This window comes from Bos javanicus, chromosome 2, assembly GCF_032452875.1.
Source record: "Bos javanicus breed banteng chromosome 2, ARS-OSU_banteng_1.0, whole genome shotgun sequence".
NCBI classification, from domain to species: Eukaryota; Metazoa; Chordata; class Mammalia; order Artiodactyla; family Bovidae; genus Bos; species Bos javanicus.
Window position 1 is genome coordinate 73,683,168 of NC_083869.1, and position 26,858 is coordinate 73,710,025.

A 26,858-nucleotide genomic window follows, 5' to 3' on the forward strand; every position below is an offset into this window, starting at 1 on the left:
GACCCTCTTAAAAGCCTGATCTCCAAATACAGTCACAGTGGGGCTGAGGCTACAACATATGATTTGGGTGGGTGGGTGTGTGCATGCTAAGTCACTTCAATCATGTCCTACTCTTTGTGACCCTATGGACTATATAGCCTGCCAGGCTGCTCTGTCCGTGGGATTCTCCAGGCAAGAATACTGAAACGGGTTGCCATTTCCTACTCCAGGGATCCTCCCGACTCAGGGATTGAACCTGCGTCTCTTATATCTTTTGCATTGGCAGGCATTATCTTTACCACTAACGCCACCTGGGAAGCCCCTAGGTAGGTGGGTGGAGGAGACAGTTCAGTCCGTAACAGCAGGGAATGCTTGCAATTTTGTTCGTGCTTTTGTAGTATCAGCAAAGTGTGTGTGTGTGTGTGTGTGTGTGTGTGATTCCAACTACTTTGCAATCTTCCAAAGCAAGGCTGTGTTTGAAAAGCCTTTTCTTAGCTGCTGTCCTCATAGCCCCCAACCTTCCACCAGCGGGCCAAACACAGGAGGCACTGAATAAATGTGTGTGAACCAACCCCCCAGTGAAGCTTTCTGGTGGATACTGTTGCCAAAGATGACTCTCGACCACTCATCCATGGCTTTCTGTAGATGGGATCTGGGAGAACCCGGCTGGAGAGAATGCTCTGATTGGTTCACTCTTTGAAGGAAGGTAATGAAATTTTCAGAAGGGAAATGAACTCTCATTTCAGTCAGTTCACACTTCAATCTCACTTTGTTAAGCAACATTATTTATTCAGTAGCCTTTGGAACTCACATGCTTTGTATTTAATGGGTCCAATTATGCTCTTTATGGCATGTCTGTGAAAGGTGCCATTTTTACTATCCGAAAGTTGATTTGATGTGATCTCAGATGTTATCTTACTCCATGGGGGAGAGGCCCTTATAGCCCCCAGACTCCAGTAGTAAGAATGAGCAGAGAAAGAAGCTTTTTTCTATGCATAATTCTAGAATTGCCATCGACAAAGGTCCTGAAGGATGCAGATCTTTCACTTATTCAAAGACTGTTCATTTTTCATTTTATTAAATACTAAAGTAGCTTATTTTTCTGAATGGCAAAAAAACTGATACACCTTAAAAATGTAAACAAAGAAGAATAGTATAAAAATTAGTGATGACTCATAACTCTGCCACTTAGGGACAACCTTAGAGGTTTGAATGTGTTACCATTTGATTTTCTTCCTAAGATCATGCACATGTATATGTATGTTCATCCCCTGCCTTTTTCATAATAAAGCATAATATATATGATCTAAATGTTTCCTTCCCCTAATTTAAAAATATTTTAATCATGAAAAATTCCAAATATGTACTAAAGCAGATTGTATAATATATTGCTTCTCTATTTGTGACTCATCTTAAAAAATTTTTTAGATTTATTACAAAACATTGGCTATATTTCCCTGTGCTATACAATCTATCATTTTTTAAATTTTGATTTATTTATTTATGTATGTCTGCACTGAGTCTCCATTGTTGTGTGAGGGCTTTTCTCTAGTTATGGTGCGTGGGCTTCTCATTGTGGTGACTTCTCTTGCTGTAGAACATGGGCTCTAGGGTGGATGGGCTGCAGTAGTTTCGGCACATGGGCTCAGTAGTTGTGGCTCCTGGGTTCTAGAGCACAGGCTCGGTAGCTGTGGTCAGGGGCTTAGTTGTGCAGTGGCATGTGGGATCTTCCTGGACCAGGGATTGAACCCATGTCTCCTGCATTGGCAGGCAGATTCTTTACCTCTGAGCCACTAGGGGAGCCCCTGTACAATGTATTCTTGTTGCTTATCTGTTCTACACATAGTAGTTTGTATCTTTTAATCCTATACTCCTATCTTGCCCGCCCCCTTCTCTGTCCCCACTGGTAACCACTAGTTTGTTTTCTATATCTGTAAGTCTGTTTTGCATATACATTTATTTGTATTATTCTTTAGATTTCACATAAAAATGATACCATATGGTATTTGTCTTCCTCTGTCTGACTTATTTTTCACTCACTTATATATCACTAAGCATAATATTCTCTAGGTCCATCCTTGTGGCTGCAAATGGCAGAATTTCATTCATTTTTATGGTTGCATAATGTTCATTTGTGGCTAATCTTGTTTTGTCTGTATTTTAATTTACCCCCTCCCCAGATTATTTTGAAGCAAATCCTAGCCATCATATAATTTATTCAGTAACTTTCTCCCTAAAAGATAGAGATACTTCAGAAATAACAATATTTTTCTCATGCTTAAATAATTAACAGCAATATCTTAGAAATTCTCAAATATCAGTCACTGTTAAAATGTCTTTGTCTTACAGTGATTTGTCTGAATCAGGATCAAGTTTTCTACTTGTAACTGGCTGTTTTGGTTATGTCTCTTCAATCTTTTTCATCCATAGTTTCCACCTTGATTTTTTTTCTCCTTGCAGTTTACTTGTTGAAGAAACTTGTCATCTGTTCTATAGAATTTCTGTCTGAATTTTGCTGATTTCTTCCCTATGGCATCATTTATAATGTTCCCTTAAATTGCTAGTTCAATCTCAAACCTTGATCAGATTCAGATTCCATCCTTTTTAGTCAAGTCTACTTCATAAATGGTATTGTGAACACACCCAGGAGGCACATAAAGTCTGCTGCTATCTCACTTTGAAATGTTACCTAGATCTATTATTTGTAGCTGAATTCTTTTCCCCCTCCTATTCATATGTTCTAGTCCCAACCCACAGTACCTCAGAATGTAACTGTATTTGGAGGCAAGGTGGCTAAGTTGAAATGAAGTCATTAGGTGTTCTTATACAAACAGGGGGCTTCCCTGGTGTTCACAAGTAAAGAATCCACCTGCCAATGCAGCAGATGTGGGTTCGATCCCTGGGTTGGGAAGATCCCCTGGAGTAGGCAATGGCAACCCACACCAGTATTCTTGCCTGGGAAATTACATGGACAGAGGAGCCTGAAGGGCTGCAGTCCATGGGGTTGCAAAAGAGTCAGACACAACTTGACAAATGTACAACAGATACAAAGAGGCAGTATGGACACAGACGCACACAGAGGGATGACCATGTGGGGACACAAGGAGAAGATGGCTCCACAAGCCAAGAAAGGACACTTCAGACACACTAGCGCTGCCGACGCCTTGATCATACTTCCAGCCACCAGAGCTGTGAAAAAATAAATTCCTGTCATTTTAAGCACCCCTGACCCCTGGTCTGTGGTACATTGTCAGGGCAGCTCTAGAAAACTGATACATCTATAAATTCATTAGACAATATATAATATATAAAATTGTTATATATTATAATCCTACCATATCTATTGTTTATCAGCTAAATAAATAAAACTGTAAAGATAAATTTTCCTCCAGTCACTATTTGGTCACCCATGGGGAAAATTAGCACAGGAAGAACAAGATAGATGCTTTATTCTTTTCCTTTATGTCCTAGTTTTCAAAATAATGGTTTGGTCTCTTATTATCCCCCCAAAATGAGTGACAGTTTTTTTTTCTTTTTTGTTTTTAGTATCAAATAGATTTTAAAATATTTGATGTGTTTCAATATACCTTTAATATATCATAAACATCTTTGTATGTCAATATAATTCTAAATGATTAGCTTTAATGACTACATGATTTTCCCATATATGAATGCATTAGAATTTATATAGCCATTTCTTACTGTTAGACATTTACATTACAACCCTTTTGATTTAGTGTTTCCACTCAAGTTCAGTCTTGCTCTCGCAAATAAATACATTTTTCCCTGAAGCAAGGTAGTACTTTCCCTAATTTATTTGAAAAGGTGAAATTAGTAGATTAATTTTTAATGACGGCTATGGTATGAAAGGCAGTCTGGTTAGTTGAGTGGCCTTTTTATTGAAGCTTGAAAGATCTTTTCTAGTCTGTCTATTTAAAATATTCATACCATGGGTGAGGGGAAAATCTCTTTTTTTCTCTCAAGATTTGAAGTTCTTCATCAAGGACAGAAGATAAAATAAGACTGGCAATTAAGCTCAAATAGTCATTAAGAGTGAAAAAATGATGGTGGCAAGTTACTTTTTGATATTTCCACATTTGCTTGAATGTTTTCATTTTTGAAAATCAGTGTTCTTGCTTTGAAAGAAACCATTGCTACCTTCGCTAATCCTTCTTAGTGGTAGGAACCAAGTCCATGGCCAACTTTGTCCATCAATGTGAGGACCAGAGCAGCTCTGGGTCAGGTGGCTGTCCATCCTGATATGCCTGGATTGTTACAGTTTATGCCTATTCTGAAGCAGCTCCTCATAATGTCCCCTTTCACTCTCAAAAGAGTCCTCATATGGTCAAGAAATTATATAATCATCCTAGATATTAACAGTCTTGTTTCCTTCTACCTGTTCAGATTTCTTCATGTCACAGTTTCCTCTAAGACAAGAGGTGCTATTGAAGAACAAACTTCTTCCTGTCCACCCAGATGTCCCCTCTCCCCACAATCATGTGGCTATAATTAGTTTCCCCCAACTTTTGCTTATTTTTCCTTTAAGCAAATTTCTACCATCTCCCTCCTCATCCACTATTATTATTATTTTTTTATCATAGTCCCTTCAACAGGGCACAAAGCTGTCAGAGTAGGGAGGAAGTTGCTGTGTAACAGATCTGAGTAGGATTGGGTCCACACGGAAAACTGAGGCTGGAAGGGTGATTATCTGCGCCAAGGCAGCACAACTAGGGAGTGAGAGCAGGACAAGGACCAGGGTCTCCCAATTTCTCTGCCAACTTATCTTGGCTACGTCATCCTTTTAATAATTGCTGGCAAATTTGATGTTTTGAAGAAGATGGGATCCTACCTCCCTTCCCCTCACTTTTGCCATCAGGTGATGAATTAGAATGAAAATATGTTTCACATCTAGTTCTGCTATAGGTGCTTTATTTACTACCAAATTCGTGTTTACTAGAAGCAGGCACAGAAGAGTTCTACAACTTCTCTCTGTAAATTTTGTCAAGTCCACACCCAATTCTTAGGCTCTTTGACAAGCACCTTGCAAAAAATGTTCACTTAGAAGCAGAGGCAGCAGTATTCTGATGGCAGAATCAGAAATTTCTGGTTGGGTCGGGTGACAGCATCTTATGTTGAGGGCGATGAGAGAATGCAGTCTAGACCTGGAGCCATGGACGAAATCTGCTGGGTTTGACAGATTATTTCTTGTAAGGATGTGAACTCCCATCTGCCTTTCTAGCCAATTGCAGTCCTTGAGTACCATGTACTGAACCAGTGAAGGTGTATTTCTCACAGTGGGGAAAGGATGGTTCACAGCAGCCCTTCAGCCTGGTCCTTTCCTTTGGGCAGGGTGCTGGAATGCCTCTGGGAAAGGAAGAAGGAAGGTAAAAGTTCTTGTAAACATGCTAATTTCAAGCCATGCAGATAACATTAATGGTAACTAACAGGGGAGTCCTTACCTGTGGAATGTTGTTAGCAGGATGTACCTGGTCTGTGTAAGGTTGCTTATGATAAGGGAACTTGGAATCTAGGGATTTTTTTTTATCAGAAGTTTTTATCTGTATGGATACCAGAGGATGCACTGTTTAGCCTAAGGAATGAGAGAGAGCACAGTGTAAAATAAGGCTCTCAAGAATCAGAGATCTCACCCAGTATCAAAAATTTTGACTCCCTGGAAACTGTCCAGTAGGCTATATGACAATTTGAGTGTGAAAACAGACATATTTCCTAATCTAAGCGTATCCCTTTTGCATGAGAGATGTGGCTACATGCCATACCCCAGAGTCTTGTTAATGTAACAAAAAAGAATCTAGGAAGCTTATATCGGGGACAGGGGTGGGTCTAGACCCCTCCTTGCATCACTTCTGCTTCACAATTGCTTGTATTTTTGAAAGACAAAGTATCAAAATTTTTGATACTGGGTAAGATCTCTGATTCTTGAGAGCCTTATTTGACACTGTGCTCTCTCTCATTCCTTAGGCTAAACAGTGCATCCTCTGGTATCCATACAGATAAAAACTTCTGAGAGGCAACATCTTATTCTATTCTGGAGTGTGGATTTTTTATTTACTCATTTATTTTATTGTGTATTTTTATTTTTTAAAATTTATTTATTTTTTATTTGAAGGATAATTGCTTTACATCATTTTGTCATTTTCTGTCAAACATCAGCATAAATCAGCCTTTTAAAATAGTGATATCTGTTTACTAAAGTAAAGGAGAAGCAAAGGGGGAAAAGTATCATTTCACATTCCCTATGAACCATTAATGGGAGAAGGCAATGGCACCCCACTCCAGTACTCTTGCCTGGCAAATTCCATGGACGGAGGAGCCTGGTAGGCTGCAGTCCATGGGGTCGCTGAGTTGGACATGACTGAGTGACTTCACTTTCACTTTTCACTTTTATGCATTGGAGAAGGAAATGGCAACCCACTTCAGTGTTCTTGCCTGGAGAATCCCAGGGACGGGGCAGCCTGGTGGGCTGCCGTCTATGGGGTCACACAGAGTCAGGCACGACTGAAGCGACTTAGCAGCAGCAGGAGCAGCAGCATGAGCCATTAATATTACCCAGTGAAAGTGAAAGTGTTAGTCACTCAGTCATGTCTGACACTTTGTGAATCCGAGGACTGTAGCCCACCAGGCTTCTCTATCCATGGCATTCTCCAGGCAAGAATACTACAGTGGATAGCCATTCCCTTCTCCAGGGGATCTTACCGACCCAGGGATCAAACCTGAGACTCCTGCTTGAAGGCAGGTTCTTTACCATCTGAGCCACTAGGGAATATCAGTGATTCAATAAGACTCTTTCCACTTTAAGTAAATGAAAAAAATTAACCCCTGTAAATAGCCCCACTTCTAATTTTTGAAATTTTAAAAACCTTTTTATTTTATATTGGAGTATAGCAGATTAACAATATTGTGATAGTTTCAGGTAGACAGCAAAGGGGCTTAGCCATACACATATATGTATCCATTCTCCCCCAAACTCCCCTCCCATCCAGGCTGCCACATAACATTGAGCAGTTTCCTGTGCTATACAGTAGGTGCTATATAGTAGGTCCTTGTTTGTTATCCATTAAAAATTTAATTTTTTTTAAATTGAAGGATAATTGCTTTACAGAATTTTGTTGTTTTCTGTCAAACCTCAACATGAATCAGCCATCAGTTCAGTTCAGTTCAGTTCAGTCACTCAGTAATGTCTGACTCTTTGTGATCCTATGGACTGCAACATGCCAGGCTTCCCTGTCCATTACCGACTCCTGGAGTTTACTCAAACTCATGTCCATTGAGTTGATGATGCCATCCAGCCATCTCATCCTCTGTCGCCCCCTTTGCCTCCCGCCTTCAATCTTTCCCAGCATCAGGGTCTTTTCAAATGAGTCAGTTCTTTGCACCAGGTGGCCAAAGTATTGGAGTTTCAGCTTCAGCATCAGTCCTTCCAAAGAATATTCAGGACTGATTTCCTTTAGGATGAACTGGTTGGATCTCCTTGCAGTCCAAGGGACTCTCAAGAGTCTTCTCCAACACCATAGTTCAGAAGCATCAGTCTTTGGCGCTCAGCTTTCTTTATAGTCCAACATTCATATCCATACATGACTACTGGAAAAACCATAGTCTTGACTAGATGGACCTTTGTCAGCAAAGTAATGTCTCTGCTTTTGAATATGCTATCTAGGTTGGTCATAACTTTCCTTCCAAGGAGTAAGGGTCTTTTAATTTCATGGCTGCAGTTACCATCTGCAGTGATTTGGGAGCTCCCCAAAATAAAGTCTGTCACTTCCACTGTTTCCCCATCTATTTCCCATGAAGTGATGGGACCAGATGCCATGATCTTCGTTTTCTGAATGTTGAGTTTTAAGTCAACTTTTTCACTCTCCTCTTTCACTTTTCATCAAGAGGCTCTTTAGTTCTTCTTCACTTTCTGCCCATAAAAGTGGTGAGTGAAAGTGAAGTCGCTCAGTTGTGTCAGACTCTTTGTGACCCCATGGACTGTAGCCTACCAGGCTCCTCCCTCCATGGGATTCTCTAGGCGAGAGTACTGGAGTGGGTTGCCATTTTCTTCTCCAGGGGATCTTCCCGACCCAGGGATCGAACCCGGGTGTCCCGCATTCCAGGCAGACGCTTTAACCTCTGAGCCACCAGGGAAGCATAAAGGTGGTGCCATCTGCATATCTGAGGTTATTGATATTTCTCCCAGCAATCTTGAATCAGCTATAGGTATACATATATCCCCTCCCTTTTGAGGCTCCCTTCTATCTCCCTCCCCATCCCACCCCTCTAGGTTGATACAGAGCCCTTGTTTGAGTTTCCTGAGCCATACAGCAAATTCCTGTTGGCTGTCTATTTTACATATGGTAATGTAAATTTCCATGTTATTCTTTTCATATGTCTCACCCCCTCCGCTCCTCTCCCCATGTCTGTAAGTCTGTTCTCTATGTCTGTTTCTCCTTTGCTGCCCTGTAAATAAATTCTTCAGTATCATTTTTTCTAGATTCCATATATGTACATTAGAAAACCATATTTATCTTTCTCTTTCTGAATTACTTCACTCTGTATGATAGGTTCTAGGTTCATCCACCTCTTTAGAATTGACTCAAATGCATTCCTTTTTATGGCTAATATTCCATCGTGTATATGTATCACAACTTCCTTATTCATTCACTTATTGATGGGCATCTGGGTTGCTTCCATGTTCTAGCTATTGTAAATAGTGCTGCAATGAACGATGGGATACATGTGTTTTTTTCAATTTTGGTTTCCTCAGGGTATATGCCTAAGAGTGGGATTGCTGGGTCATATGGTGGTTTTATTCCTAGTTTTTAAATGAATCTCCATATCATCTTCCATAGTGGCTATATCAATTTACATTCCCACAAACAGTGCAAGAGCATTCCCCTTTTTTCCATATCCTCTCCAGCATTTATTGTTTGTAGACTTTTTGATGAGGGCCATTTTGACTGGTGTGAGGTGATATCTCATTGTAGTTTTGATTTGCCTTTCTCTAATAATGAGCAATGTTGAGCATCTTTTCATGTGTTTGTTAGCCATCTGTATATCTTCTTTGGAGAAATGTCTGTTTAGGTCTTTTTTCCCACTTTTTGATTGGGTTGCTTGCTTTTCTGGTATTGAGTTGTATGAGCTGCTTGTATATTTTGGAAATTAATCCTTTGTCAGTTGCTTCATTTGCTATTATTTTCTCCCATTCTGAGGTTGTCTTTTCACCTTGCTTATAGTTTCCTTTCCTGTGCAAAGGCTTTTAAGTTTAATCAGGTCCCACTTGTTTGCTTTTGTTTTTATTTCCGTTACTTTAGGAGGTGGGTCATAGAGGATCTTTCTTTGATTAATGTCATGGAATGTTCTGCCTATGTTTTCCTCTAAGAGTTTTATAGCTTCTGGTCTTACATTTAGGTCTTTAATCCATTTTGAGTTTACCTTTGTGTATGGTGTTAGGAAGTGTTCTAATTTCATTCTTTTACATGTAGCTGTCCAGTTTTCCTGGCACCATTTATTGAAGAGGCTATCTTTGCCCCATTGTATATTCTTGCCTCCTTTGTCAAAAATAAGGTACTCATATGTGCATGGGTTTATTTCTGGGCTTTCTACCTTGTTCCATTGGTCTATATTTCTGTTTTTGTGCCAGTACCATACTGTCTTGATGACCGTAGCTCTGTAGTATAATTAGAAGTCAGGAAGGTTGATTCCTCCAGCTCCATTATTCTTTCTCAAGACTGCTTTGGCTATTCAGGGTCTTTTGTGTTTCCATATGAATTGTGAAATTTTTTGTTCTAGTTCTGTGAAAAATGCCATTGGTATTTGATAGGGATCACGTTGAATCTGTAGATTACATTTGGTGGTATAGTCCTTTTCACAATATTGATTCTTCCTACCCAGGAACATGGAATATCTCTCTATCTGTTTATGTCATCTTTGATTTATTTCATTAGTGTCTTATAATTTTCTGTGTACAGTTCTTCTTTCTCTGTAAGTAAGTTTATTCCTGGATATTTAATTCTTTTTGTTGCAGCAGTGAATGGGATTGACTCCTTAATTTCTCTTTCTGATTTTTCATTGTTAGTATATAGAAATGCAAGTGATTTCTGTGTATTGCTTTTGTATCCTGCAATTTTGCTAAATTCACTGATTAGCTCTAGTAATTTTCTGATACTATATTTAGGGTTTTCTGTGTACAGTATCATGTCATCTGCAAACAGTTAGAGCTTTACTTCTTCTCTTTTGATCTTGATTCCTTTTATTTCTTTTTCTTCTCTGATTGCTGTAGTTAGGACTCCCAGAACTATGTTGAATAATAGTTGTAAGGTGGACACTCTTGTTTTGTTCCTGATCTTAGGGGGAATGCTTTCAGTTTTTCACCGTTGAGAATAATCTTTGCTGTAGGCTTATCATATATGGCCTTTACTATGTTGATGTAGGTTCCTTCTATGCCCATTTTTTGAAGAGTTTTAATCATAAATGGGTGCTGAAGTTTGTCAAAGGCTTTTTCTGCATCTATCGAGATTATCATATAGTTTTTATCTTTCTATTTGTTAATATGGTGTATCACATTGATTGACTGCATATATTGAAGAATCCTTGCATCCCTGGAATAAACCCAACTTGATCATGGTGCATGAGCTTTTTGATGTGTTGCTGAATTCTGTTTGCTAAAGTTTTGTTGAGGATTTTTGTATCTATGTTCATCAGTGATATTGGCCTGTAGTTTTCTTTTTTTGTGTTGTCTTTGTCTGGTTTTGGTATCAGGGTGATGCTGGCCTTGTAGAATGAGCTTGTAAGTGTTCCTTCCTCTGCAATTTTTTGAAAGAGTTTAGAAGGATAGGCATTAGCTCTTCTCAGCAGTGTGTACATATCTATCCCAAACTCCCTAACTATCTCTTCCTCTCAATCTTCCTCCTTGGCAACCATAAGTTTGTTCTCCAAGTCTGTGAATCTGTTTCTGTTCTGTAAATAAGTTAATTTGTATCTTTTATTTTTAGATTCTGCCTATAAGGGATGTCATAGGCTATTTCTCCTTTTCTCTCTGACGTACTTCCCTCAGTATGATAATCTCTAGGCCCATCCGTGTTGCTGTAAATGACATTATTTCATTCTTTTTAATGGCTGAGTAATATTCCATAGTATACATGCACCACATCTTCTTTATCTATTTCTTTGTCGATGGACATTTAGGGGCTTTCATGTCTTGGTTATTGTAAACAGTGCTACAATGAACATTGGGGGTGCATGTATCCATTCAGGCTGTGTTTTTCTCCAGCTGTATATCCAGGAGTGGGATTGCTGAGCCATATGGTAGCTCTATTTTTAGAACCTCCATACTGCTCTTCATAGTGGCTGTACCAATGGAGAAAGTGTAGGAAGGTTCTCTCTTCTTGGAGTGTTGATTTATAATTAGGTGGTTCAGGTGTTCTTCAGCCGTCCCTGGATAGAGATTACAGTTAACTTGTTTACATAAATACATGATGCTGTTCATACTGAGATACTTTAATGCATTTTACAGACAACACATAGCAGACAGGCTACCCTGGTGGCTCAGAGGGTAGAATCTGCTTCAGTGCAGGACACCTGGGTTTGATCCCTGGATTGGGAAGATCCCTTGGAGAAAGGACTGGCAACCCATTCCAGAATCCTTTCCTGGAGAATTCCATGAACAGGTGAGCCTGGTGGGCTAAGGTCCGTAGGGTCGCAAAGAGTCAGATACGACTGAGCAACTAATGCAGACAACATAACATTACCAATGCAGGATTATATCTCTTATAATCACTAGTGATGGTGATGAACAGCAATGACAATCACATTAGTTTTGGCAGTAAGTACCAGTTGCTTTGTTATTGTTCTGTGCTATGCATATTACATCTATTAGCTATAGTTCAATACACCTGCAAGGTCTCTGTTCTCATTTTACAGGTGAAAAAAACATATTTCAGAGAGATTATGTAACATATCCAAGGTCACACATCACTTTGATCTCAAGTCTGTTGTACCTAAAGCCTTTGGATTTGCTTCAGCTCTGAACTGCCACCCATGTTGACCTTAAGAATTGGGATGAATGGGAGCTTTGGTTTTTGGTAGTTTTAGGTTTACAGTGGCTTTAAGGAAGTCAACTGTGCATTTCACTGTAGGATCAATATGACAAATAATGGTTTCAAATCTGTAATTTGAAAGCTCAAAGTGATGCTTATATGCTTAGCAACATTATCCTGCTAAACCTACTGGGGCCACAGACCTATCTCCATGGAAATTTCATTCAAGATTTTGAGAGTTGATACCAGAGCTTTGAGATGCCAAAGCTAGAGCAGTTGCAACAAAAGGTGAGACAGTTCACAAAAAAGTTCTCCTTCCTGGCACCTTTGATCTTTACAACTTCCTTTCCCATGCTTGGCTAAAATGGAAGAAGGAACAAAGGTGAAGTGCTCCCACAGTGCCTGCCAGGGAATGGTATCTGATACTATGATTCTGAGGGATTTGCTTTGCATGTAAATTCATAAACACATTGGCAGCTGTATCATCTGGATGGTTTCCAATCCCCTCATTGGAAGAAGGTTGGGAGTTTCTTACAGTCACTGCTGTACCTCTGGTGCTCAGAATACAGCCTGTCTTGTGGCTGGTCACAGTAAATGTTTATTAAATGACTCATCTTCCACAGATAGGCATTTTGTTCCTGGCTGAATGTTCCCAAATCCATGTGTCAAAGCCCTCAGTCCCAATGTGATCGTATTAAGAGTTGAGGCCTTTGAGAGGTAAATTCAGATGGGGTCATGAGGGTGGGGCTCCTCTGATGGTATTAGTGCCCTTAGAAGAAGGGAAGAGACATGAACATCTCTCTCCTCCATGCTCACATGCCAAGGAAAGGCCATACAAGGATATAGGGAGAAAGTGGCAACAGAGACTCTCACCAGACACCTGGTGGTACTTTGGTTTTCAACTTCCCACCTCTAGAATTGTGAGAGATAAGTGTTGGCTATTTAAGCCAACTGGTCTATGGAATTTGTATAGAGCCATCCAAGTGAGGGCACATTTTGAACATCAGAATGGTTCCACTTAACCCAGTAAAAGCCTGTTGGGACTGAATTTCGCTCAGCCACCTCAGGCATGTGTCACTCTTGTCTTCCAGCCTTGAGACAGCAGGTAGCTCAAGTGCAGGTTGCAGCCTTCTCCAGGATATCCCAGCTATACCTGCATTTGAGGCACCCCTGACTGCCTGAGCACTCAGGGAATTTGTCCACTTGCCTGAAGGATGTGTGACTGTGGGCACAGACCTAGGCAGGCTGGCAGAGTCAGGCTGCACCTGCAGGTCCCAAGTTCCAGCTGCCTCAATGGCATTGCTGGAGGAAAGCTCATTTGGGGTGGTGATGGGGTGACTTTGATCCCAATAAATAGAAATTCTACTTCCCTTGCTCCATCTCCTTCCTATTTAATTTACAGCCTGTGCAATGGAGAGAGAGGGCAGGGGACATAAAACCATTAATAAATGTGCCTTACTTCCTTGAGGTGTCAGGGGACACAATAGAAAAGGCTTCATCTTCAGCTCAGGGTCCATGCCAATGAGTTTGAAGCAGCACGTAATTTCTGGCAAAGACCTTTCTGGCTCACAGATGACAAGAGAGGTCGAGTGTATGTTTTACACTTGTTTTTAAAGCTACGAAGGGCAGAGGGTTGGGAGGTGGGATGAGACAGTAGTCCCATGTCTAAATTCTTTTTGTTGTCAGTGACCTCAGGCTGTCTCTTTCTGGGTGATGTGCCTTGCTGGGACCTGGGAGGTCTGAGTGACTGCTTTTGGATCCCAACGCTGTGCTGTCACCAACTCTCATTTAGACTGGTGATAAAATGGTCACATGACTCATTTTCCAAACATGGACACTTTGAGAATCAGAGTATTAATTACATGGGACAAAAGGTGAAACCAGGACTGTCCTGGGCAAACTGGAATATAGTGTGTACCTTAGCCAGTGACCTCTAACATTTATCACTTGCAATGAAGTCTTCAGATCATGGGACTTCCCTGGTAGTCATGGCTAAGACTTCATGCTCCCAACAAAGGGGCCTGGGTTCAATCCTTGGTCAAGGAACTAGATCCTGCTGCAACTAAGATTGAAGATACCGTGTGCCACAACTAAGACCCTGTGCAGCTGAATAGATAAATATTTTTTAAAAAAACAAAGCTTCAGGCCATCTCCCTACTTTCAGAAATTTCCCGCTAACCATTGCAGCAAAGGAGAAAATCTTTCCTATGGGCTCACCTAGGCGCTTTGTTCTTCTAACAGATATTGATTGAGGATCTCCTCTGGGTACACAGTTGTAAAGAAGACAGGCATGGTTCTTGATCTTGTGTCACTTACAGTCTAATTCAAGTGTGGTCTTGGATGGACAAACGATGGCCACGACATCGTTTCTTATCCACTGAGCCACCAGGCAAGTCCTTTTGGTACATCCTTAAGTGCACTGGGACCCTGGGGGCAAGGGGTGGGGTAAGTGTGTTAAGGAAGTCCTCAGAGTAAGACAGCCAAGCTCGGGAGAAAGATGTTGGTTCCAATTCTGACTGTCATGCTTGACTTGGTGCCATGCAGCAAGATGCCTAGGCTCTCCAACAAACAGTAATAGCTACAGAGTACCTGCTGCATGAGTCCTAGCTTGCTCATTGTTTGTCCTCTGAAAGTGAAAGAAAATGAAAGTGTTAGTCACTCAGTTGTGTCTGACTCTTTGCAACCTCATGACTATAGCCTGCCAGGTTCTTTTCTGTCCATGGAATTCTCTAGGCAAGAATACTGGAGCAAGTAGCCATTCCCCCTTTGGGGAATGGGGGTTTTTCCTGACCCAGTATTGAACCCAGAACTCCCACATTGCATTCAGATTCTTTACCATCTGAGCCACCAGGAAAGCTGTTCATTGCTTGTCCTCTGCTGGTGCTGCTGCTAAGTCGCTTCAGCCATGTCCGACTCTGTGCGACCCCACAGACGGCAGCCCACCAGGCTCCCTCGTCCCTGGGATTCTACAGGCAAGAATACTGGAGTGAGTTGTCATTTCCTTCTCCAATGCATGAAAGTGAAAAGTCAAAGTGAAGTCGCTCAGTCATGTCTGACTCTTCGCTACCCCATGGACTGCAGCCTACCAGGCTCCTCCATCCATGGGATTTTCCAGGCAAGAGTACTGGAGTGGGGTGCCATTGCCTTCTCCAGCTGAGCAACACTCAAATAGATAATCTTATCCCATTTTACAGTTGAGGCTCAGAAAGAATTAGTGACCTGCCGATGATCCCATTGGAGGCAAAAAGCAAGTTTATATCAATATTTGAACCTAAGTTGATACTACAGGCTCCCTCACAGGAGCTGCAGGAGACATGGGTTTGATCCCTGGGTCAGGAAAATCCCCTGGAGGAGGGCATGGCAACCCATTCCAGTACTCTTGCCTGGAAAATCCCACGGACAGAGGAACCTGGTGGGCTACAGTCCACGGGGTTGCAAAGAGTTCCACACAACTGAAGCCACTTGGCACACACGCACTGTCCTCACAACTATTCCACTATTCCAGTGGTTTGGGCACCAGCAGAAGCAGCCTTATCTGGAACCTTGTTCAAAAGGCAAATTCTTTTTTTCTACTTTGTTCCTTTTATTTTAGTTAATTAATTAAAAATTTATTTTATTAAAGTTCAGTTGATTTGCCAAGTTGTATCAGTTTCTGCTGTACAGCAAAGTGAGTTGGTTGTACATACATATACATTCTCTTACATATTCTTTTCCATCATGGTTTATCTCAGGGTATTGAATGTAATTCCCTGTGCTATACAGTAGGACCATGTTGTTTATCCATTCTACACATAATAGTTTGCATCTGCTAATGCCAAACTCTCAGTCCGTCCCCCACCACTCCTGCCTCCCCTTGGCAACCACAAATCTGTTCTCTGTGTCTGTGAGTCTGTTTCTGTTTCATAGATGGGTTCATTTGTGTCGTATTTTGGATTCCACATATAAATGATATCATGTGGTGTTTGTCTGACTTTCTTCACTTAGTATGATCATCTCTAGGTCCATCCATATTGCTACAAATGGCATTATTTCATTTTTTAAAGACTGAATAGTATTTCCTTGTATATATGTGTAAAAGTATATGTGTGTATTTGTGTATCTCACATCTTCTTAATTCAATTGTCTGTTGATGGACAATCAGGTTGTGTTCATGTCTTGGCTTGTCAATAGTTAGTCTGCTAAGTATTTGGAACATAGTAAATAGAAGGTTCAAAGAGTGAGGAAAACCATCTGTCTGGGCAGGGGAGGGCATTTTGGATGACTGGGTGCTGCCCAACCGGCTGCTATTGCTAGCAGGGTATGGAGCTGTCCTCCCATTGTCTTTAAATTTCGTCCTTCTTTCCTGTCTGTAGGAGATGATCATGATCATTATTACTGGTGAGACACCTGTTCAGGGTAATGAACAGTTCAGTTCACTGCAATCAGCAATGAGCAGCTCCTTGTAATTGGCTCATAAGAATGACAAGGTGTTGAAAGCGCAGTTAAGGCCTTTCCAATTCACATGTGCCATTAGCAGGAGCTCATTAAAGACATGAACGAAGAGAAAGTGTAAATAAAGAAGCCTGCTGTTGGTAATTACAGCTGTACATCTGACCGCCTCCTCCCAGGGCTCAGCCGAGAGGGGCTCCAGATGCCGGCACCTCCTGGCCCCTGTGTCTCTGCCTCTTTGTTTATGCCATTTCTCAGGATGTGAATCTCTGTGGACCTGCAGGTGGGCTAGGATGCAAGTTACAGAAAGGCAGTGATACATGTACATGACCCAGCCGGGTAGTTCCAGCCCAGTCTGTGGGGGTCTCAACAGCACCCCTTTACTGCTGCCTCCTGGGGGCACAGCCTGGAACCTCAGTGTGGGCAGAGTGACCTTGCAGGTCTTGTGATGTGGAGTTCTTTGGCCTGTCTTCCCTACTGTAAAAATAAAGGTAAGTGACAACCAAGATTACCAAAAAAAAACTGTCTCTACTATATATAAAATAGATAACCAAGAAGGACCTACTATATAGCACAGGCAACTACACTCAATATTTAGTAATAACCTATAAGGGAAAAAAATCTTTAAAAGAATACATAGATCTTTTATCATATATCTTAATACAAAGATACATAACTGAATCACTTTGTTGTACACCTGAAACCAGCACAAATTATAAACCCATTATACTTCAATTAATAAAATGTGCTTAATGTATGGTCAAGAAACACCTGTTGAGTAATTCCTCTATGCGAGGCTCCATTTTGGGACATTCTGCTTTGATTTCAACATGTTTCTAACTAGAGGTGTTCCTGAAGCCAGCTGTCTACAAAGGCAGCTCAGTAAACCAGCTGCATGATATGATTCAAGGTGCAGAGAAAGGAATCTTTTTCTATATTTAAAAAATCCTACCAAACAATAAAACATTCTAAAGACAACAGAAATGTCTCAGTGTATCCTGAGGGGAAAGAGGATTTTTTAAGGAATCCCTTGAGACTGAGAGGAGTTTTTGTATGAACTCTGCCCTTTCGGCAGGTGCTCTGATGGGGGCCGAGCAGTCCAAGACAGTGGGTCTGCTCTGTAGTCTTGTGGTCCAGGGCTGATATTTTAAAAAAATATTCTTTTCAATTATGCTTTATCACAGGGTACAGAACATAGTTCCCTCTGCTATACAGTAGGACCTTCTTGTTTGTCCATCTTATATATAATAATTTGCATCTGGTAATCCCAAACTCTCAGTCCATCCCCATTATCCCTACCCGTCTTTGGTACCCACAGGTATGTTCTCTATGTGAGTCTGTTTCTGTTTTGTAGATAAGTTCATTTGTGTTTATTTTCTGTTGTTGTTCAGTCACTAAGTCATGTCCAAGTCTTGTGACCCCATGGACTGCAGCTTGCCAGGCTCCTCTCTCCTCCACTATCTCCGGGAGTTTCCTCAAATTTATGTCCATTGAATTGGTCATGCCATCCAACCATCTCATCCTTTGTCACACCTTTCTCTTCCTACCCTCAATCTTCCCATGCATTAGTGTCTTTTCTAATGAGTCAGCTCTTTGCATCAGGTGGCCAAGTGTTAAAGCTTCAGTTTCAGCATCAGTCCTTCCAGTGAATATTCAGGGTTATTTCCTTTAGGATTGATTGGTTGGATCTCTTTGCAGTCCAAAGGACTCTCAAGAGTCTTCTCCAACACCACAGTTGAAAAACATCAATTCTTTGGTGCTTAGCCTTCCTTATGGTCCAACTCTCACATCTGTAACATGACTACTGGAAAACCGGTAGCTTTGACTGTACGGACCTTTGTTGGCAAAGTAATATCTCTGCTTTTAAATATGCTGTCTAGGTTTGTCATAGTTTTTCTACCAAGGAGCAAGTGTCCTTTAATTTCATGGCAGCAGTAACCTTTCATAGTGATTTTGGAGCCCCTCAAAATAAAGTCTGTCACTGTTTTTCCATCTATTTGCCATGAAATGATGGGACCAGACACCATGATCTTCATTTTTTGAATGTTGAGTTTTAAGCCATTTTTTTCACTCTCCTCTTTAACCTTCATCAAGAGGCTCTTTAGTTCCTCTTTGCTTTCTGCCATAAGGGTGTGTCATCTGCATATTTGAGGTTATTGATATTTCTCCCAGCAAACTTGATTCCAGCTTGTGATTCATCCAGCCCAGCATTTCCCATGATGTACTCTGAATATAAGTTAAATGAAGAGAATGACAATATACAGTCTTGACATACTTCTTTCCCAATTTTGAACCATTCTGTTGTCCCATGTCCAGTTCTAACTGTTGCTTCTTGTCCTGTATACAGGTTTCTCAGGAGACAGGTAAGTGGTGTGGTATTCTCATCTCTTTAAGAATTTTCCACAGTTATATTTTAGATTCCACATACAAGTGATATCATATGCTATTTGTCTTTGTCTGACTTAACTGCCTCCTGAGAAATCTGTATGCAAGTCAAGAAGCAACAATTAGAACTGGACATGGAACAACAGACTGGTTTCAAATCAGGAAAGGAATACATCAAGGCTGTGTATTGTCACCCTGCTTATTTACCTTATATGCAGAGTACATCATGTGAAATGCTGGGCTGGATGAAGAACTAAAGAGCCTCTTGATGAAAGTGAAAGAGGAGAGTGAAAAAGTTGACTTAAAATTCAATATTCAGAAAACTGAGATCATGGCATCTGGTCCCATCGCTTCATGGCAAATAGATGGGGAAACAATGGAAACACTCACAGACTTTATATTTTGGGGTTCCAAAATCACTGCAGATGGTGACTGCAGCGATGAAACTAAGACACTTGTTCCTTGGAAGAAAAGCTATGACCAACCTAGATAGCATATTAAAAAGCAGAGACATTACTTTGCTGACAAAGGTCCATCTAGTCAGAGCTATGGTTTTTCCAGTAGTCATGTATGGATATGAGAGCTGGACTATAAAGAAAGCTGAGCACTGAAGAATTGATGCTTTTGAACTGTGGTATTGGAGAAGACTCTTGAGAGTCTCTTGGACAGCAAGGAGATCAAACCAGTCAATCCTAATGGAAATCAACCCTGAATATGCATTGGAAGAACTGATGCTGAAGCTCCTATACTGTGTTCACCTCATGTGAAGAACTGACTCCTTAGAAAAAACCCTGATGCTGGGAAATTTGAAGACAGGAGAAGGGGATGACAGAGGGTGAAATGGTTGGATGGCATCAGTGACTCAATGGACATGAGTTGAGTAAGCTCCAGGAGTTGGTGATGGACAGGGAGGCCTGGCGTGCTGCAGTCCATGGGGTTGCAAAGAGTCGGACACAAATGAGCGACTGGACTGACTTACTTCACTTAGTATAATAATCTCTAGGTCCATCCATGTTGCTGTAAATGACATCATTTCATTCTTTTTTTATGACTGAGTAGTGTTCTATTTTGTATACATTCCACCTCTTTGTTCAAATTCATCTGTCGATAGACATTTAGTTTGCTTCCATGTCTTAGCTGTTGTTAATAGGGCTGCAATGAACACTGGAGTGAATTATCTTTTCAGATTACAGCTTGTCCGAATATACAGGGCATGACATGACCCTTTAATAGCACAAGTATACTGTGTGTCTGTTCATATATTGTGCATGTTTGTGTTTTATATACAAAAAGAGTAAGATAAACACCCTTCAAACATTCCCACTGCAATGCAGACATGTAGATGGAAAATGATGGCAAAGATAAAGACTCACAGAGGTATTAAGAGATGGCTGTAGCTGTCCCTGTGCAGCACTCACTGTGTGCTGGGTGTCGTTCCAAGTACTTTAGACCCGGGGTCCCCACCCCTGGGCCTCGGACTGGTATTGGGCTATGGCCTGTTAGGAACTGGGTTGCAGAGCAGGAAGTGAGTGGTGGGTGAACGAGTGAAACTCCATCCGCTGCTACCCGTTACTCGCATTAGCACCTGAACCATCTGCCTGACTTCCCTGGTCCATGATAAAATTGTCTTCCAAGAAATTGGTCCCTGATGCCAAACAAGCTGGGGACTGTTGCTTTAGACAACATATAGTTTGATCCCTACAGTGAAGTACTTAGTTGATGGGAAAACTGAGGCAGAGAGTAGTCAAGTGACTTGTCCACAGAAGTGTCCACATTTGCAGTTGATAAAAAGTCTGGGACTTTGGTTGATCCTTCCATTTCTGCTGACCACACCCAAGCATTTCGGATAGTTGGGTGTTTTCTCCTTAATGACTTGCAGGGAAGCACATTTTCTAGGTTATGTGCCCCACTACCCCAGCATGGACAACACCAACTTGTTATCAGTGACACTAGTGTCTGATGGGTGCAGTGCAAGGTGGAAGGGAGGAAGTGTTGTCCCTCTCCTGTGGCTCTGCCCTGGAACTTGGGGCTGAGACAGTGGGACTTGGTGTAGTTGGTTGAATTAAACTTTAGTCTCTACATACATGTTTGCAGCTGTGCATTCTAGAAGGACCACATCAAAAAAGTGAAACTGTCCCAGGTCCAATAAAAGTCCTCTTTTGGATGTGGAAAAAAGAACTCTTCTCTACTGTCGGGAATGTAAGCTGGTACAGTCATTCCGAAGAGCAGCATGGAGATTTCTTAAACCCTAAAAATAGAGTTGCCATATGATCCAGCAATCCCACTTCTGGGCATATATCTGAAAAAGATGAAAACTCTAATTAAAAAAGATACCTGCAACCCAATGTTCATTGCAGCACTATTTACAATAGCCAGGATATTAAGCATCTTAAATGTCCATTGACAGATGAATGGATAAAGAAGATGTTTGCTGCTGCTGCTGCTAAGTCGCTTCAGTCGTGTCCGACTCTGTGGGACCCCATAGATGGCAGCCCACCAGGCTCCCCCGTCCCTGGGATTATCCAGGCAAGAACACTGGAGTGGGTTGCCATTTCCTTCTCCAATGCATGAAAAGTGAAGAGTGAAAGTGTTTACTCAGCCCTAAAAAGGAATGGAGTAATGCCATTTGCAACAACATAGATGGACCTAGGGACTATCATACTAAGTTAAGTCAGTCATAGAAAGACAAATACCGTATGATATCGCCTATATGTGAAATTAAAAAAATCAATACAAATGAGTTTACATGCAAAACAGAAATAGACTCACAGACATAGAAAACAGTCTTATGGTTACCAAAAGGGGAAGGGGATGAGGGATAAATTAAGAGTTCAGGACTAACATAAACACACTACTATATGTAAAATAGATAACGAATAAGCATAGGGAACTATACTTAGTATCTTATAATAATCTATAATGGAAAAGAATAATCCTCCTATACGTCAATAAAAAAAATACAAAAACTATGCAGGTGATTAAGATGTATAGTTCACTGGTCTAGCTAAAGCTAGTCAACAATTAAGTACAGTCCATATGTACCAAAATGATAACAAAAACGTTTGCCTTCCTCCATTATTTCATTGCTAGGAATTTATTCAAAGAGAATCCCAGATGCACATGACATTCTAACTACAGTGCTTATTAAATTTTACTTATAATGGGAAACCTGAGACTGAAAAACAATAGGCTTTCAAATTACATTTCTTTTGATCCAGACATAATCAGATTTGCCAACAAATATTTATCTAGATCCCAAGGATAGCTGCATAATGGTGAAAAGCTGGAAATAAATATCTTAATTTTCACAATTAGGTTGGGTGAATAAAAATGTACTTTATCTACACATGATATATACCATACCATCATTAAATGATGATAAAGATGAATATTTAATGGTGGAGGAACAGTCTTCGTGTTGTGTGAAGTGAATAAAAATACAATCTGAGGATTGGGAACCTGTGTACACCTGTGGTGGATTCATGTTGATGTACGGCAAAACCAATACAATATTGTAAAGTAATTAGCCTCTAATTAAAATAAATAAATTTAAATTAAAAAAAAATACAATCTGAGTCAACAAATCTTTAATGGGTGCTTATTGTGTGTCGCCAGGCAGCGCTCTAGGCCCTAGGAAGGCATTAGTGAACAAACACAGCAAAACCCCGACGTAACCGTGTAGATGACAGTCTAGTGTGGGGAGAGAGGTGATTTTATGGCATGTTAGGAGGTTAAAAGTGTGACAGAAAGTAGATCCGTCTAAGGAAGATAGAGGATGGTGAGGGTGTGTAGGGGTGGTGAGTGGAGGGTTTTCAGTCTGAAAAAAGCCTCAGTCTGGACAGCCTCACTGAGAAGGTAGCATTTGGGTTAAGATTGAGGGAGTGAATAAACAACAAATTCCTACTGTGTGGCACAGGGGACTATATGATAAACCATAGTGGAAAAGAATATGGAAAAGTATGCATTGGGTTGGTCAAAACGTTCATTCGGGGTTTTCTTTAAGATGGTAAGAAAAAACTCAAATGAGCTTTTTGGCCAACCCAATATATGTATGTATAACTGAATCACTTTGCTGTATAGAAGAAATGAACACAACATAGTAAATCAACTATATTCCAATAAAATAAATTAAAAAAAAAAGATTGAAGGGGGATGAAGGAGTGACCATGGGATAGGAAAGGCCCCAGGTGAAGGGGACCTTGCAAGGGCCCTGGGGCCACGTGTACCTGGCTCATCCAGGGACCATTGAGGGATCCAATATGGCTGGAGTCAGGCAAGGAGGGGTGAGGCCAAAAAGGTGAGAGCAGTGTGATTACAGACGGTCCTGAAAGCCACTGCCAGGAGTTCTACTTTTGCTTGAAGAGAAATGGGAGGGATGTTTTCTGTGTTTATTATATTCTATAGCTGCACTGTCCAGTATGATAACCTCTAACTCCTTGTGGCCACTGAGAACCTGAATTGTGGCTACTTTGAACTGAGTGCATTGTAATTGTAAAATACACGCTGGGCTCAAAGGCCAAATTCAATACTGCTGCTGCTGTTGCTGCTAAGTTGCTTCATTCATGACCGACTCTTTGCGACCCCATGGACTGTGGCCTGCCAGGCTCCTCTGTCCATGGGATTCTCCAAGCAAGAATACTGGAGTGGGTTGCTGTGCCCTCTTCCAGGGGATTTTCTCGACCCAGAGATCAAACCTGCATTTCCTGTGGCTCCTGCATTATAGGCAGATTCTTTGTTACTCAGCCACTGGGGGAAGCCCAAGTCTGTATTCTTTAGTACAAAAAATAATTTAAAATATCTTCATCATTTTTATATTTGATTACACATTGAAATGGCAATATTTTAGATACATGGACTTTTTTTCACTTTGTAAAAATAATTCATTTATTTTTATCTGAAATGCAGTGGATTTTTGCCATTTGTTCTTTCTTGTCATATGGGCTATGAAGAAGAGCAGGTTTAAACACGTGTAACTCATTCTGCCATCTCCTGCCCACTGTCTTCTGGACAGCTGTTGTTTTCGCAGCATTTCTTTGTGACAGCAACCAGCAACAGTAGGGGACTTCTGGACTTTGTATTGTCAGACTCTTGAGCAACCTTGGATGGATCTGTGATTGTATCCTTTGCTGCTAAAGCAGTACAGCCTCCACAGGTTGGCAATTTCTCTCCAGTTGGCCTGATCAGAAAATCTTGGGCAAATTGTGAATTCTTCAAGATAGCTGCTGTTTCTTCATCCACTTCGACAGTTTCATCTTTCTTAAATGTTAAATTTGTATCAAATATTGAGTCTTTTTCGTGTCCCATGATTCCTCCATTATAAATAACTTGGCATCTTTTGGTTGGTCCTGTCTTAGGGAATTTGAAGAGGCGAAATATTACAGAAACAAAGCAGCAGTCACCAATCACGTTTTCTAGATCCTTGTTTTGAACTGTAATGAAATTGGCAATGACCAAACGTGAGGGCAGAAGCCAATTTTTTGGGCAAAGATAGGAAGGTCTTTCTAGTACAAAGTACCACCCAGGGACTCACCCCATAAAACTTTGTGTGTCCTGATTTTTCCTGGCAATTCAAGACTAGCAAAGATGTCACTGAAATATAGCCTTCCACCATGTTTAACATTCAATATATCTCCTGCAGCACTTGCTGTTCATTAGGTACAAGGTTAATGACATAATTGGATATCACAATATCATAACACTCATTCTTGATTCCAGCCTCTTCCAGTTTCTCTATGTAGCCATGAATAAAGGTCACATTGGGTGCCTGGAAGCCATATTTTTCCATGTGATATTCAATGTACTTGTTAGCCACTTCTACCTGACCTCCTGTCATGTCTATTCCAGTGACATGTCCCTTCTCACCAACAAACTAACTAAGAGCATAGGAATCTCAGTTAATTTGACTACCCAGGTCCAAAATCCAGCAGTTTTCCAGACACTCAGAGATGACCAGACCACAGCCATAATACCTCAAGGATGCTTCCTCGTGTATATACTGCAGGGCTTCCTGGCTGTTTTTGCGACCAGCCTGCTGCAGTGACACAGGCATTGGTCTGCTGATACCTTCAGCACCTGCACGTCTTTCTGGATCTCAGTGTCGCAGGGGGTCACCATGTTTCCTCTGTATCCAGGACTTGGGTACCCTTCAGATGGCTCTTGAGGCTAGATGCTGTGTGCTGTGCTTAGTTGCTTAGTCAAGTCCAACTCTTTGTGATCCCATGGACTGTACCCCACCTGGCTCCTCTGTCCGTGGGATTCTCCAGGCAAGAAAACTGGAGTGGGTTGCCATGCCCTCCTCCAGGGGATCTTTCCAACCCAGGGGTCAAACTCAGGTCTCCTACATTACAGGCAGATTCTTTACTGATGGAGCTGCCAGGGAAGCTATATATATTGAATTAAATAAATATATTGTTAAAGTTAATCCAGTTGCTTCATTCTCCTTTCATGGATGTGGCTAGTAGAAAATGTAAGTTTACGGGTGTGATCCCCTCCTATTTCCACTGGACAATCCTGTTCCATAGAGAACAACAGGATTGTTCAGTCACTCAGTCATGTCTGACTCTCTGTGACCCCATGGACTGCAGCACACAAAGCTTTCCTGTCCTTCACTATCTCCCTGAGTTTGCTCAAACTCATGTCCATTGAGTCAGTGATGCCATCCAACCATCTCATCCTCTGTCACCCCCTTCTCCTCCTGCCCTCAGTCTTTCCCAGCATCAGGGTCTTATCCAACGAGTTGGCTCTTCATATCAGGTGGCCAAAGTATTGGAGCTTCAGCTTCAGCATCAGTCCTTCCAATGAATATTCAGGGTTGATATCCTTTAGGATTGACTGGTTTGTTTTCCTTGCTGTCCAGATGACTTCAGTTCTATAGATGAGAGTTGGAAGCAAATGGGACCCCTGTGATTGTGTCAGAGGTGAGCAGAAATGGTAGGAGATGGGATATAGATTCACATTTATTTATTTTGGGGCTGTGCTGTGTGGCTTGTGGGGTCATAGTTCCCCTACCAGGGACTGAACCTGTGCCTTCAGCAGTGAAAGCTCAGAGTCCTAATCACTGGACCACATGGGAATTCCTAGGATATATTTTGAATCATAAATGATACAGTTTTGGGGACAGACTGGATGGGAGTGTGAGAAGATAACTGTGGGGTTTTTAACTAGGAAACTGAAAGGGTGGAGCTGGGACTGATCAGGTCTCAGCATCAGGTATTGAATTTGAGGTGTCCACAGCACAGCCAAGTAGAGATGCTTGGTAGAGAGTTACAGAGGGGAGTCTGGAATTGGAGGAGAGGGCAGGGCTGAGGAGTGAGCTTGGAGGGGCTGTTTCAAGCCTAAGTCTAGACAAGGACCCCAGGGAAGAGAAGAGGACTGAGCCCCTGGTGCTCCAGCTCTGAGAGGTTGGAGGAAGAGAAGAAACTGCAAAGCAAACCAAGAATGGATGGGGAATGGGGGACTGGAGGACTGACATCTTACAAGCAGAGCAAAGAAAGAGCTTTCAGGAGGAAGGAGAGGGAAAGAGAGGCAAACACCAGAGAGAAGAGGGCTCTTTTAGTGGAAAGCTGATGGGAATGTCTGAAGGCAGACCCACCAGGGAGGAATTTGGAGGAGGCAATTGCTGCAATTTTTTTTCTAAGAAATTAGTGTAAAAAGGAGCAGAAAACTGGGAAGATAGCATTAAGATTAGGCTATGCATCCAAATGTGAACAGTTGCACCCTTGGGATGATGAATGTGCTTCTTAAAATTTTGTTGTGACTTAAGAAAATAATTCCTATAACAACCAGGTCCATTTTGAGCAGAAAAAGTTCTAAAATCAACAGTGGAGTTTGTACAATTTCTTAATAGCAAAACCCTCTAATCAGCTCAGTTCTTAAATACAGAATTGGAAGTTGGGAGCTCCCTATGGATGTTTTCAAATTTCCCTTAAAAAATGGAGTAGCATTATCTTTTTTTCTTGGGCTGAGACACAATATTGAATTTCTTCTTAAATTACTAGGAGCTGGCTTGTCTCTAGAACGGACCTGAACAAA

General features: G+C 41.3%; 1 pseudogene; it reads right to left on the reverse strand.

Moving 5' to 3' along the window:
• Window positions 1-23,801: 23,801 nt before the first annotated feature.
• LOC133256120 (arsenite methyltransferase-like) lies at window positions 23,802-24,941 on the reverse strand (annotated as a pseudogene).
• Between the last annotated feature and the right edge of the window lie 1,917 nt (window positions 24,942-26,858).